This window comes from Mauremys reevesii, linkage group 8 (assembly GCF_016161935.1).
Source record: "Mauremys reevesii isolate NIE-2019 linkage group 8, ASM1616193v1, whole genome shotgun sequence".
NCBI classification, from domain to species: Eukaryota; Metazoa; Chordata; order Testudines; family Geoemydidae; genus Mauremys; species Mauremys reevesii.
Genome location: NC_052630.1, coordinates 62,685,062 through 62,701,253, shown reverse-complemented (window position 1 = coordinate 62,701,253; position 16,192 = coordinate 62,685,062). Strand labels below are relative to the sequence as shown.

The 16,192-nt window shown below is 39.2% G+C and overlaps 1 long non-coding RNA gene across 1 annotated transcript; it reads right to left on the bottom strand.

Moving 5' to 3' along the window:
* Positions 1-490: 490 nt before the first annotated feature.
* On the bottom strand, positions 491-11,952 carry LOC120371142. The gene is made up of 3 exons (XR_005584160.1): positions 11,857-11,952; positions 4,390-4,479; positions 491-685 (listed from the first exon to the last, which is right to left on the bottom strand). It is a non-coding gene; the product is annotated as an uncharacterized LOC120371142 (long non-coding RNA).
* Between the last annotated feature and the right edge of the window lie 4,240 nt (positions 11,953-16,192).

The window sequence follows — 16,192 nt, the reverse complement described above, 5'->3', positions numbered from 1 at the left end:
GGGTAAATACTCAGGGAAGCTAGCCCCTCCTGCATCTTGTAGTGTACAGCATAGTGTATGTGTAATAAAAAGGGAATAATTAATGTAAAATATTAAATAAATCCCAGAATGCTGTCCATGAATAAAATGTTAAATCTGGCTAAACTAATTGTTTATTGAAATAACTTACAGAAATATAAAATAACTAGGCAGCAAGGGAGTAATAAAACTATTAAAGCAATAAAACTAAAAGCAGATAAAACTATGATTATTCTGATCCTACTCTTGCACGTTTCCCTAGATTATCACATTACACTTCAGTCTAAATTAATGCCTTCCAAACAGCCTCCTCCTAGGGTAGTAAGGGATAATCTCATCTGCACTATTTCCCAAGGCAGTCAACAAGATATGGTAATAAGAACAGAAACAGTAATGTATTTACATGCTAAATAAGATTTCCTGAGCCCAAGTTTTCCATTTCACAACAAGCGGTCACACAGCTTCTCTCATCGGGTTACTACTTGTGACTGGTAAGGCTTGATTTGGCACAGCTTGTACTCATGGCAACTTCTTCTTATGAAAACAAAGTCATTCTTCATTGTATATGCTTGCTTTTGCTCCATTTCATGACTTGATGTGCCATCAGATGGCATTTGCTCTGTACTGTAAGTCAAGTTATTTTGTGTAACACTTAGATTTTTTTCCCCTAAAAGAAAATCGGGTCCAAATATATTAGCAAATTGAAGAGAATGTACATTATTGCACAACATAGTCTCAGCTAGGCTCTCTCCAGCACTATTTGCTATAGATTTTCACTTGTCTAAAGATGCTCCACTCCCATTGGTTAGCTTAAAAAAAAGTATGTCCACAACTAAAATAATGTATGAAAAATAAAAAGCCATGATTACACAAAAAATTCAATACAGATGATATTAAAAGTTCAACATGACAAAATCATCCACAAAAAGCACAGCACACGCTCATCTCACATGTAATAGAAAAACAATGAGTCTCAGAGTTACCTAGACAATAATATTAAAAGGCGAGCATGTCTGAGATGTTAGCCAGGAAAAGGGACCCAGCAAACTGTCTTTCTATGGTGTCTGCCATTAGAGTAGGAGGAGGAAGCTACCTGAGGCCTCCTCACCAAAATCTCTGATGTTCCTGTAGGATGAGGAGGAGTTGTCAGGAGGGAGCAATACTTCTTTATGTAGAGCTATACCATGACTTTACCTATGTGTCTGTACAAGGGAATAATGTGAGTTAAGATATCCCCTTATATCTCTACATAGGCTACTTGAACCTTGGGTGGGTCTGAGTGCACATCAGTAAGCAGGTGCTATGTGCCCAGTTATTCCCTCCTTAGAGTGAGTGGGCTGGATGTGGAATGAGTGCAGCCTTTGTTCCACCTCATCTACTCAAAGGCCAGAACAGCTGAGGGATTCAGGGTGGTCATGGGCTGATATCGCCCATAGTATTTGGAATTACTTTACATCATGTTGAATATTCCTGTATGAGTTTAATTTATGGTTTCATTGTGATATTTCACCCCTTTGCCATTAAAATCTCACTCTTAATGTCACAGTAGACAATTTGCTGAATTTAAAAAAGAAATATGATAATATTGTACCAAGGAATGAAAGTCTTTTCCTTTTATTAACACTGACATTTATTTTAAATCTATTACTCATCAAAAATTGCAAAATAATAACTATCTTAAAATTTAGTCTTTGATGTCTTTGTATGTTCTTTTGTAAAACTGATTTGTATTTGTTTTATTTAGTTTTTAAGGTCTCATATACAGCATGTATTCACAACATAATAATATGTTTACTTGCAGTATATTATTAAGTCACTAGATGTGCCTATGTACTGAATCAAAATTCCTGGTGGGCTGTGATTTTTGGTAAACTCAAATATATCTGACAAAATTACTTATTCAGGGCCCAGCTCAGCAAGGCACTTAAACACTTGCTTAAGTTTAGGCCCATGGTTATATAACCAACTGAATCAGGGCCTCAGCTGATATCTTAAGGGCCTGTTTTTTTCAGAAGTTCTGAGTGCACACAACTCTGGTTGAAATTAATAGGAACAGTGGGTGCTCAACACCTCTGAAAACCAAGCCCTGAATGCACAAGCCAAGGCTGAGGTGTGTGTTTGGGAAAATACAATGTGTGGGTTTGGCTAAGGTTTATGTGTGAAAGAGACATGACTAGGGACCTGATACAATCCCATTGAAGTCAATGGGAGTCTATCTTTCCATAGAGTGAAGAAAACATTAATTGAGAGCTCATTTCTGCCACTCATACTAAGTAGTACATAGCTCTGCAAACAGTTCGCTGGAAATCAGTAGGACTGGTCCTGGAGTAATACATTACAGGATGTGAGGGTCAGGTCCTGAGAATATATATTCACAATGCGTCACAAAATCAAAAATAAAATTCAACCAATATTATTTTAACAGTTCCAAGCACTAAGTGCTTGCTTCCTCTAGCTCTCTCGGAACAATGAAAATGGCTATGATTCACAAAACACTTCTTTTGGCTGTGCACATCCCTACTGCAAAGCTCAGAGGTTGTTGTAGCAAAGTACAAAAATATATGTTGCCAAAGAAGAGGTTATTAGAGACTTTAATGGAATTGGAGCTAGTACAAATGCCTCAACAAAGTCAGCAAAACATTTACAAATGTTTCATAAATAATAAGAACCCAGTTTCTCCAAAATTGTGCTTCCTTTCTGAAATACAAGTTCTCAGCTTTTTAAAATTTGCTCTTCCTTATCTAATTTTTTTTTTAACATTTAGAGCTTTAGCTCTGTGGTATATTTGCCCTCTGTTGTTAAATTGGTCACGTAATAAGATATAATAATAAGAATCAGGTGGTTATGAAATAATCAATCTGAACAAAAGGGTTGAAAATGAAGTATAGCCAGGTGTCCTTCATGCTAATGAATGTAATTACTTTACAGTGACTATTCTGTTTGGAGTTTTACACCATGGTAATGAAGTCCTAGGTGCATGAAAAATATACTGATATGTGTCCTATCTGTAAAGATGTAGGCCTATGCATTATGCGTGTGTGTGTGTGCGCGCGCGCGCGCATGTGGTTATATAACCAACTGTGTTATAGCAGATCACCTAGAAAAAGTCTATCAGTATTTCATTATAAATCCATATGTTATGGGGTCTGATCAGCTGTTTAAATGTATTCCTGCAGGAACTTAAACACAGAGACAGATCCTCAGCTATGTAAATCAACATACTTAACTTGGACAAGCTCAGGATCTGGATGGCAAGGTCTTAGGCCAGGAGTACTAAATTTATTTCTAGTTGGTGATGATTTAAGATGTTTATTTCTCTCTCTACAACTCAAGCAGAGGCTTGATTAAAATAATGAAATTATCTAAATAGCAATAGATTGATAACAATAAATACATGTCACCTACATAGTCCCTTTCATCTGAGCATCCCAAGTTGTTTTACCAACATAGACCTTGATCCTGAAAAGACTAATGCATGTGTGTAACTTTACAACTTGTGAATAGCCCCATGGACTCTAAGTGGACTGCTCACAGGACAAAGGAAGCATGTGTCTAAGAGCTTGTCTCCACAGGGAAATTGACCAGAACAGTTAATGTGGAATCCATTATTCCTCAATAGCTCCCTGTGTAGACATTTTTATTCCAGAATCAGAGTGACTCTTCCTGATTTTCTTAATCTGCTTTACAGATTTACAGGTATGTATTTATTCTGCAAAACAGATTAAGCTAAATTAGGAAAAGACCCTTTTATTCCAAAATGAGAATTTCCACACAGGGTGCTACTCCAGTCAATTTTCTCATATAGGCAAGTCTTAAGTCTTTGTGGGATCAGGGCCTTAGGATCAGATGTTGAAATCAGATCCTTACAGCCAGATCTGTGTGCACATATAAAGCTGCACCAACTTCATTGAGACTCCACCTGGGTGCAAGGCACTTCCTGTGAGGTTCTAATTACAGAAAAGGAGCTAATGGATCTTAACACCTTTGCAAGGTAGGTAATATAGAACAGTGACTTTCTATGTGCACAGAATGTTTTGTGTATAATTAATACAAATGGCAGAGATACTGAGGTATTAAGTTCAAAAGAAGCTTCTTTATTTTTTCATATGGAAGAGCTGAAAAAAAAGGCACTTCAAAAAGATGAACCCTAAATATTTGATTTCAGTTTTCCTTATGTGAAGCTACAAAATTCATTTGGGACTTGGATCTTTTAGGAACCCTTTGACCAACCATTTTGTTTAGATAGCACATACTATTTAGTATTATGAAACATATATGTTTGCAGTAATAAAATTCTTTTTTATATCCAGTGGAACAAATCATAGTCTATTTTCCTTTTTCCAGCTATCACAGTATTTTGAAACCACTTACAAGAATCTTGTTCCTGTTCTCCTGAGATCAAATCCTCAATGATTAGGCACAGACAGAAGGCCCTGTACTTTTGAGGACTATTCTCATTTTCTGAAAGAGAAATCAGAGGAATGATTATATAGTACTAACACTGTATATAATACAACATTGGTGCTTGTGATTTTACTGTACATGGTTACTTATTCTGTGCATTTCATAGCTGGATGCTTTGACTAAATCAACTTGCTTTGGAATTATGTGAATATCAACTTTTAATTCATTATTATCAGCTCTACTCACCTGTTTTTATTCATATTTTAGTTTTGTGTGGGAAGAACTTTCTAAACAGATGATGTTAGTGATATCATTTTTGTAGTTTGCAATCCAATTCATAATTATAAATCTGGACTTCCTTTTACTAGATCTTTCTCCTTTAAAAAAATAAAAAGTCATTTGGGAACTTAGGGTTTTTTTAATCGCTTTTGGTGAAAGCTGTGCTGAAACATTAGTCAAATCTTCATTATCAGAACAGTAGAAGAGAGCTGAAAGTAATTTGTGCTTATGCAATATATATGACAGATTGTTTTCCTTTCTGGAATGCAACTCTGAGATGATTTGTTCTAGTTGAGTACTATGGAATACAGAAGTTCATCCAAACTAAAGATATATTTGTGACAAAGGGTCAGATCCTGGAGACTTGCCAAACTGTACATAGCACAGCGGGTTGTACAAAGATGACGTAAAACTCATAGTTGCACTCCCTTGCCTGTGTGTGCACAATAATCCAGCAGGTTTCAGAGTAGCAGCCGTGTTAGTCTGTATCCACAAAAAAAACAGGAGTACTTGTGGCACCTTAAAGACTAACAAATTTATTTAAGCATGAGCTTTCGTGAGCTACAGCTCACTTCTTCGGATGCATAGAATGGAACACACAGACAGGGGATATTTATACATACAGAGAACATGAAAAGGTGGAAGTATGCATACCAACAGGCAGAGTCTAATCAATTGAGATGAGCTATCCTTAGCAAGAGGAAAAAAACTTTTTGAAGTGATAATTAAGATGGCCCATAGAAGGTGTGAGGAGAACTTAACATAGCATAAATTTCAGCATAAATTTCAGCAACCTGATGGCTGCATGCTAATAGCCCTAAAAAGCGTATACCACAGCTGAAGATCATTCTTTTGTTAGAATGTCTCAATCATGCCCCATGTGTAAGCAAACAGGTAGGGGAGGTGGCACAGGAGCTTCTACACTAGTTTTACACCCCAAGAGGATCCCCCATGCAAAGAAATAAATCACTTGGAGTGAGATAAACTAGCTTTATACCTATTGTTACCTCCTTGTGACCCAAGAAGATTGCCAAAAAATGAGGTGTAGTAGGTTGTTCCAGTTAGGAGGAGAAATTGGTGATAATCAGATATTTATTTTGCTTTTGTTTATTTACAAAATAAATACAAAGTCCTTTGTCTCTGAACACAGAAGGAATGAAATAGCAGAAAACAGCACCAAGAACACTCTTTTCAGTCTGCACCCTGATCCAAAAATCTCTCCCCATTTCTTCTTCCAGAATCAGTCACTATGCTTTCAGTTGCTCCTTCAGGCTGTCTCTCTCTGTCTCTCAGGCTTTCCCATTTTTTTGTTCTGAGCCAGTTGACATACTCCTTTTACCTTAGGTGGGGGCTTATCCTTACACTTATGTTAACTGAAGGGTGAGTTCACACCTCTCAATCTCCATGAGGTTTTAACTCAATCCATAACAAGTTTTCTGCCCGTGCATTACACTATTTTACACCCATTGGCACACAACACCAAAGGATCTGGGCAAATGTGTGCAGTTGCAATGGCCACTAACTGTGCCAAATGTTCAAAAGGGCCTCAATCCAGCCTCTAATTTTGATCCTGCAATTTTAAATGATGGATTATCATAGTGGAGCAGTAGATTTGCTTTTTTCATCTCCTTTAATAATCAATGAGTGATGGATTAACAACAATAGGCCTCATGGAAAAAACTGTATTTTGTGGAGCCTTTGAAAGAGGATAAACTGGATGTGCACCGAAAAGAGCTATGACGTTGTCAGAGAGATGGGTGGAGAAGTTAGATTTTTCTGTTAAGAAAGGCTTTAAAAAAGCCAGTTTTAAAATAGTGTGTTTCAGGTGCCTATTGAGGACCTGATCCAAGCCCTATAGAAGTCAGTGGGGGGAGTCCCTTTGACCTGAATGGACTTTGGACCAGCCCCTAAATGAAACACTACTCACTGCTGGCCTTCAGTTTTTAACTCAGCAGCAAAGAGTGAATCCTCCCAAAGCAACTGATGAACAATAACGAAACATCCTATTTTTTTCCATCAAGCTTCAAATTTTCCCTTTTGTTTCTTTGAGGTCTCAGTGAAATTAGATCATTTATTTATCTCTAAATCCATTCCTAAACTAAATTATTTGTGTTCATTATTACTTTTTAATGGAAAGGAATTTTCACTGTCTATTGTTGCACCAACAATCTATTAAGTGTAGGGTAAACAGTGAAAATGAATCAAGAGCAAACCGAGACTGCTGATTTACTGAATGTGTGGCTTCTTCATCTCTCTCTTCTTAAGCAGGGCAAAGAGGCTCAGCTCTTTGCAGTTAATTATCTATTATAGCACTTTAACTTCCTATAAACTTCAAAGTGGGCAGGCAATATAAATGTAGAACTGATAACTCCAAGGAACATGAAACTCCCCTCATTTAAAAAAGCCAACCTGTCTCACTCCAGAAAAGGGAATGTGAATATCCTCAATCTATCCAGTTTACATCCTTGACATAGCTAGAGAAATATATACACCCATTTTTGTGAGAGCAATTGAGCACAAAATAGTGATGGGAGGTGTGACGGGTTGCCTCCGCCCCTCTGGAGTGCCATCTGATGTACTGGGGTACCACTGAGCCCACCTGTTCCACCAGCCTGGGCTCCCTCACCTTGTCCTGCTGTGCCAGGCCCTCAAGCCTCTTCTAGCACACATATAGATAGGGACATGCCCAGCTACAGAAACAAACAGACAGTGAAATCAGCTCTGCATGGGAAGAATCAGCTAGGAGATTGTCCAGTACTCAAGTGTACACCCCCTCTGGAGTGTAAACCCAAAATTGTATTGTCTTGTACTGCACAGAAATCTGTACAGCATAAGCTCATGAAAATCACCCCATCCCTCAATGTGGAGGGAGATATGCACAGCTCTTGTCCCACCTCCCCATTATGAATTGCATAAACTGGTTTAAAGAGAATAAAACAAGTTTATTAATTACAAAGGATCGATTTTAAGTGATTATAAGGGTTAGCAAACAGATCAAAGCAGATTACTGAGCAAATAAAACAAACATGCAAACTAAGCTCAATACATTAAAGAAACTAGTTACAAGTAGTAATATTGCACCCTAAATGTTGTTTTAGGCATTTCTTTCACAGGCCAGACACCTTTCCAGCCTGGGCTCAGCTCTTCTCCCTCTCCCCCCAGTTCTTACATGTTCTTAGCAGTCATCCTGGGTGGCAATTCCATGAAGAATCAACCACTGATTGCCTCACTGCCCTGCCTTAAATAGGATTTACACATGGCAGGAATCCTTTGTCTCTCAGGGTATATCTACATTGCACAGTTGTTGCCAAAACTTTTGTCTTTTGTGGGTACTTAAAAAAGCCCCCCCACAAAAGACAAAACTTTTGCTGACGCACAGGACGGTAAAAAAATTATATTTACCAAACTCATGGGCGTTTAGAGACAGGTTTCTTATTACTCGAGCATTAATAGGACTATTCACATAGAACAACATTATGCCTAGCCTTTATGCAGATGGGAAAATTGCATGGAAAAAAGTAATTAAAGCACCTAACTTTAAGCATGTGAGTAGTCCCACTGAAGTCTCATGCAGTCAGATTACAGAGATGGTTGTAGAGAAACATAAGCCCGGGAGACTACTCACACACTTAAAGCCCAGCACATTCTCAAGCTTGTTGCTGAATGAGTGCCATGGTTAGTATAGAGTTAATATCTGGATCCCTCACTCTGTTAGTGCTATACTGAATATTAAAAACATTCAAATCCAGCTGAAGGGAATGGGAAGCTAGGGTGACATTCTGAGTACAAGAGCCACTCAGAGGAGTAAAGTTACAGAGAAAAACAGCAGCACTCTGATTGGCTATCAGCCAAGTAGACTACTGGGATTCACACAGTACAGTGACTGAGAAGTAACTGCATTGTGATTATGCATATGAGACACCCACCACTAGTCAGAACGCTGGGAACTGCATTGCTGAGGGAGAAAAAAACCCTGTAGTTATTCAACAGTAACAGTACAACATCTCTTCACTCTGACTGCATGAGCCACTTCCACTGCAGTAAAGTAGGATATATATTTTATACTCTCAATATAGATTGAAGGGATAGTGAAAGTGGGTTTAAGAATTGTTGTCTGCGATTGGGAAAATGCAGTAGGAGGCTTGTATTGCCTTTGGGATGATCTGTAGGCTGGGTTGGGGTCCTTAATGTAACATTCCATTGGCATTGTTTTATTTAAATTGTGTAATTTTCCTAGAACCTGGGATAGGTACAGTGGAAAAACTCTGAATAGGTGAATACAAATAAATATTGTATAAATATTTTCTAGGAGTAGATTACACTCCCCTCACCTACCTTATTTACATTAAACTAGTTTATATGCTGACTTTTCCTATTCAGCCAGCACAATATTATCCCTAGAGAGGAGCAAACAGCTACACATTTAGCTGTTGTTGATTACATTGTTTACACACAGCAGCAGTTGACATGTCTGCAAACCAGCAACAATTAAAATGAATCCCCACGTTATACCATGTGTCTTAAATCTAGAAAATGAATCTAGATTAAAGATTCCAAGATGTCCTCTCACAAGAAAGTACATGTGTAGGCGCTCTTCAAGCTTTATAATTATTATTTTTAAAACACCCATCCTGTCCATTTGTACTCCTTGCTGACTCCTTCACTATCTCATTGCACATATGAAATCAGTATATCTGATTAAAAAATAAAAGAGTGAGCTACTGGAAGAGTCAATAGGCTAGATCCACAAAGGGATTTGGGTGCTAAAGTCCAAAAATTAGATACCTAAAGCTCCTGCTTAGCTACCACCTTACCCTACAGGCAGCTAAATTCCCTAGAGACCTTAGGGGACTTTAGCAACAGAAACTAAGTGCCAAAATTGTGTCAGTAGGCATATGAACAGCCCCCCAGTTCTTGACACTTATCTCATACCTACACCCTGGTGGGATCTTCAACTAACTGTTTCACCACCTAGTTCACCTATGGGGCCTGATCCAGTAGGCAGCCTCTGAGAATGCCTACTGATTGGGATTCAAACACAAACAGGATGAAAGGCTCCCTTCCTTATAACTTTTAGCACAATGTTTAAAGCATTCATCCAGGATGCAGGAGTCTCAGGTTCAAATTCCTCTCTACCTAATGTGGGATTTGAACCCATCTCCCACAGGAGTGCACTACCCACTGGGCTATCAGATTTCTCTCACTCTAACCTATTGAAGCTGTTTCACTCCATATAAATAAATAAATATTTACTGAGCCAAAGAGCAAGTTATAAAGACTCTAACCACTGGACCATAGGGCACTTCTGTGAGAGACATGGGTTTAAATCACTGTTGTGATGACTAATTATTTATACAAAATATAACTGCTTCAACAGGAGACCCAGAGTCCTACCCCAGAGTACCCCGTAACCCAGTAATTAGGGCATTCAAAACCCTTCTTTACATCATACAGAGGGCAGTTTTGAACCCAGGTCTCCCTCATCCTATGTGAGTGCTCTGACCACTGGACTAAAGAATATAAGGGGGACACAGGCACCACCTCCTCATTTTTTTTTGTAAGAAAGGCATGTAACTCCAGAAGAGGGTTTGCAACTTTGAATTCTGAGTGGATGGAGGCACCTCTCTCCAGTCTGGACTTAGGTGCCTAAGTCCTTGAGGGGGCAGAGCTTCAGCCACACCACTGTCCTCAGCATTTCCTATTGGCTAGTGTAGGCAGCTCCCTGATCAGCTTGCTGACTTTGTTGAATCACCTTCTTAGGTGCCTAACTCTCCCCATGCATAGTATAGGGAACCCGGGATTCCATTAGGGCTATAGATTCCTTAGGTAGCAGAGTTCATAAAGCAAGACATTGCAACACTGAGCCTAAGTCCCTTTTGTGGATCTAGCCAAACTATTTCAAGCATGGAGCCAATGTAAATGCTGAAACCAAAAACCCACTCAATCTAATTTTTCTTGTAATTGAGATACACATCAACAAATGGTAGGAAAATCAGTAAGGGTACCCAACTGACAGTCCCAGAAACTGAAATCCAATTTATCAAATGAGGCACAGAATGTAAAGTAACGATTTAAGTACCTCATTGTTGTTCTGGATACCTGAGTCTAGCAGAGTTGTTTCTGTGGTGTGGATACTTGTGCCCTTGCAAACTCATTTCACCTAGTCATTACACACCATCACATAGTTATGACTTTCTTTCGCTTTCTTAATGGGATGTATGATATGTGATGACCTGAGGATGTCATCACATATGGAGTACTGCGAGAAACCTCCTCCAGGATAGATTCTGAGAAACACTAGGGGAAGAAAGAAGAGAAGAAACAGGCTGTTACTCAGCTAAGTTTGAAGCAGGGAGTTGAGAGTCCACTCTCCTTGAGCCTCAGTTTAATGGTACATTAGAAAGGAGCTCCCCTGCTGACTGGGCAAAAGCCCCCACACCCCCCAAAAAAATGGGGCAAGGTCTTAGCTTTGTCATTTTATTTTGTGAGTGTTGCATCCACAGAATATCTTTGCTCAGGAGATGAGCGAGATTCTGATGCACAGATTTTTGATCAGGACTGAGCAGATAAACCTTACAATAGCTGAATGGAATATTGTGGGTGGGGATTCAATAGGTCTCAGCTCACACTCTGGAACAGAGATTAAATGCCCCTGTATATTTGTAAAACACTGTGCTTCTTGAGGTCCATCTGTGGGACTCTAATTCAAAAGCTTTTTTCCCCGTATCAGTGAGTGGCCATTTCACAACATCCTGGACTAGAGCTCAAATAACTGAGGGGGCGGGGGAGGGAGGAAGGGAAAAAAATTAAGCAACATTTAAATATGAATAAAAGGAAAGGCATTTTCATAACATTTTAAATTAGATGTTAACTTTTTAATTTATTGAACCAGAGCAGGGATTATCAACTATCTCCCACATACTGCAGATATGTGCATTAATGATCTCAAGTTTCAAAGAGAAGATAAATCTCTAAGGACTATGGATTGCTCTACATTTTTATACATGTACTGTAAATAGTTCTTCAGATAATTTGTATATATCAGACCAAACTCTTTATCCACTAGAACTCAAGTTACAGACCTACAGATACTAGAATTCTCAGACTCAGAACCTGAAAAGTCATAATATAGTTGTATACAGCATATTTCCTTACACTAGTGGAAATTCATCAGCCTCTACTGGAATCCTCTAGGTCCTTCTGGTTTCTGTTGGTTTCCACTCATTTTTATCAACTGCTGTTAGAGCATCAGTAGTGGCAATCAGATTAAGATTTCTGATGTTTTATTCCAAAACCTAGTAGCCAGTAAGAACAGGCTAAAAATTTACAATTGGAATTTTCCATCTTGAGGAAAATCTTCCTCCACTATCACTTTCTCCAAAGTCCATAGGTGAATGCAATGGAAAATCAGGCCATAATATCTAGCACAATTTGGGTGCTTTATAAAACAAAACAGAATACTGAAAATAATAAGTGTGATGTTAATATTACATATTTTTTGCTTAATACACAAATGAGAGCCTAAGTCTTAAAAGCTGATTTGCATGGACAGACTCTTAAACCTACTGCAGTCCCACTGAGGCTCTGCACCAGTACAGGGATCTGACTGAATACATCAGTTTGCAGGATCTGAGCAATAGATTTTTCAGGAAATCAAGATAATGTAATACAAGATTTAACCATACAGATCAAATTATTGATCCATCCAGCCCTGTATCCAGTCTCCAGCAGTGGTCAATATTGTGATAAACTCAGGACAGACAGCTGCAAGAACAGGGTAGAAATCTGTCTCTGAGGGTTAAAAGGCCCTCCTCCCTGTCAACTGAGGGGGGGGTGTAACTACAGGTCAGTCAGGTTCAGCTGAGAAGGGGTTACCAGAGTATCAATTAGAATCAGCTGAGAGGGAGCTACCTGAGGTTAATTAGGATCAGCTGATTCCAACTAAGGGCTGCCTGAGACCTTTTTAAATCCTCCCCTTGGGGAAGAAGAGAGAGAAGGAGTTCTGTTACCAGTAGGTTAGGAGCAGCAAGACAGTGAGGCTCACCAGGAGGAGAGGCTGCATTCCCTCCCATAAGGGAGAAAAACAAGCTAAAAAGACTGGTGGAGAGAAGGAATAGACTTCCACTGTGCTACCAAGAGGGACTATTTTACCCAAACCTGTCTTGCCAGGGCTAAAAGCAGCGGAGACTGAGAAGGTGCCTTGCTACAATATTTAGAACTCAGATATTGTGGTGATTGTTACTGTATAAGTAGCTAGATAATCCAGCATATAAGGGACCAAGTAGTTGTGCAAATCTGTCTAAGGAAGGAACTGTTCTTCATGATCCCTGTGGTGGTCATTTTTCAAGCAGAAGCATGAGATTTGCCTGCTCTTATCTTTGTATGCACAACTGTAGGTGTGGGGGTTGGTTATAAAATGATCCAAGACTTCTGCACAGCTACATTATTTCACTCTCACCTCAGCAAATCCCACAGCCCAATTCCAGTCTTTGGGGAGTACAGCATCTCTTTCATTTGTCCTAATACTGACTTCAGGAAGAACTCAATAAAATAAATTTCCCTTAAGCTAAACCTTTTTATGCCAAGTTTAATTCCTTTGGGCCAAATTCTGCCTTTGTCTATACATACATAGATCCTATTGATTTCAGTGTGAACAGCACACTTGAATCCCAAAAGAGAATTCAGCCCAGAGCCTGGGCAGGTCAACCTCTGTAACCATATGGAGCCCCAACAAAGTTGTTCTTCTAAAGCTAGTTATAGAATCTGGGCATTAGAATGGAAAAGCTTAACTAGTGCAGGGCAACTATCCTGCTCTGTGATTATTTTTTGCCTATTAAAATAAATAGCAAATAGTGTTACTTTATAAAGTAGGTAAATTTACTTAAAAACGCCAAAGAAACTGAATTTACAACTAAGACCCACTGCAGAGGAGAGAGACTTGACATATATATTGCATAATATAAATACATGGCAATCAATGAAATGCTTTTCTGGCATTATCTTCATCATTCCTTTAAATCAAGTGTAGGGAATCAACAACAGGAAAACCAGAACCCTCTCAGAAATAAGGATAATTATGGAAAGTTCTGACACCAACAGAAAATAAATTATCGAGAGCTGTGTTTGGTGGATTGATAGTAAGACTTAATCAACTAAACATGTTTTAAACATTCCCTAAAAGACCTTATGAATAATCATCAGGGTTTAAACATGTCACAGCCAGAGCGTGTGAAGCTTGGCTGTTTCTCTTCAGTGCATCTGAACTTGAGGTTTTTTTCGCTTTGATTCACACACCTCGGAGTTGTGCTGAGTTTCAGGTTCAATAGCATTAACTGCATCTGAAGCTAAAAATTGGCCCAGGTTCACTTGAGAGGAGAGATGGTCCTGAGCCACAACATTGTGATCCACATCTGAATGACCTCTAATACTGATGTTCAGCTCCAAAGAGTTTTTCACTTTAAAGCTTTGCTAGTTTGCAAATATCTAGTTTAAAAGAAATATCAACCTTTAGTACATAAGAAAAAAAAACTACTTTCTGGTAAATGTTATTTAACACAGATCTCACATCTTAATGTAACTTATTCACCTGGAAATTAGCTTCAGCAGCTTTGTTTTTAAATTGTTAATTGGAAGTGCAATACACAAAATTCTTAATTTATTTTCTTTCCCATTACTTTCGTACTTCATTGTAACTAATGTGCTGTACAAAGTAGTTAGAAGTATTTCCTGAGTTCCCAGACCCCACTACTCTGAATAGTTGATGGTGAGAGAAATGTACTATTGTGCATAATTTTACTGATATACATTATTAAGAACATTTATTTTAAAGACAGCAATAACATTATAATATTTAACATTTTTGTCCTCATGAAATACACTTTTCAGTTTCATAAGGACCTCAGATAGAGAGCAGGCAGTCTTATAACATACTTCAGTATCATTCTCGTGTATAATGGATGAGATTCAACATAAGAGAGGAGACTGTGATCCAGTGGGTAAGGCACTGGAGGGGGACTCCAGAGAGCTGGCTTCTATTCCCAACTGTGCTACTAACATGCTATATGATCTTGGGCAAGTCACTTCATCTTTTTGTGCCCCATTTTCCTTCTCCCCCCGTCTGCCTTGTCTATTTAGATTGTAAGTGCTTTGGGGCAGGGACTGTCTCTTGTGTGTTTGTACAGCACCCAGTGATATGAGGCCCTGACCTTGAGTGAAGCCTCTAGGTGCTGCTGCAATGAAAATAATAATCAGCAATCTCAGTTTGCTTCCTTTTCCCAAATTGTGGCACAATTAATATAGTGTGGATGAGTCCTTGTGGACTCAGCATCTAGCAGGAACAAGCTCTTAGGATCAACCAACCACAGTAATGACATATAGGAGTAACTTCCTGTCCGCTAGAGCAGCTATAGGAAATTTTAGGCTATTTTTAAAAAGTTTCATATCAGAAACTTGATGTCAGGTGTTACTGAATGGGGCAACACTTTCCCCACAATATGAGTGTAGAGGAACCTGCTATAGCACACAGGGTGAGCTGCCTGCTTTGACCTTGTACAGTCTTGATGTCCAATGCACATGCAGAGTTTTCTTTTGCAAGTACCCCCAGGGCCCCAGTGTATATGGGGTTGAAGGAAGAAGCAGGCCAGGGTTGTGGGTTTTGTGATTGTAATTAAATAATTGGCACAAGAATATGCTTCACATGTTCACAGCATTTAAACAATGTATTAATCTACTATATAGATCTGCCAGCTCTTTCTCCTGCTTGGGAGAATTTTTCTCCCACTCAGGCCCCTGTGGACTTCAGGCTTGGATCAGCAAAGAGATTTTAGTGCCTAGAAAATCACTGGGATCCTCAAAGCCTGAGTTAGGCACCCAGGTTCCCTATATAACAAATGGCTTAGGTGCCTGAGAATGGGATCCACAAAAGCCAGCAAGCCAAGGGGCTCCCTGACTCAGGTAGCCATTAACAGCTGCTGAGGAGAGGGTGTATCCAAAGCCCCACCCTTCTCTCATTCCTAAATGCAGGCTGGAGGAAGATGCCTATCTCTGGTTGGGTTCCACAGCTGTGAACTTTCACCTGGAGTGCCATTGTTGTGATGGTTTGGGGCAAGTTGTAATATTTTAGATGGAACATATGGGCCCAAAGAGTCAAAGATGTTAACATGACCCTGACAATGTCCAACATTAAACAAGGTTCAGGGTTTGGCATAAAGAAATCTCAGGCTGCTTGCCGTCATGGCAAACACACCATTAAAAAAATCAGACGGGTAGCCATGTTAGTCTGGATCTGTAAAAGCAGCAAAGAGTCCTGTGGCACCTTGTAGACTATCAGATGTATTGGAGCATGAGCTTTCGTGGGTGAATACCCACTTCGTCGGAAGCATGTGATTCGACGAAGTGGGTATTCACCCACGAAAGCTTATGCTCCAACACGTCTGTTAGTCTATAAGGTGCCACGGGACTCTTTGCTGCTTTTGCCATTAAAAAAATCCTT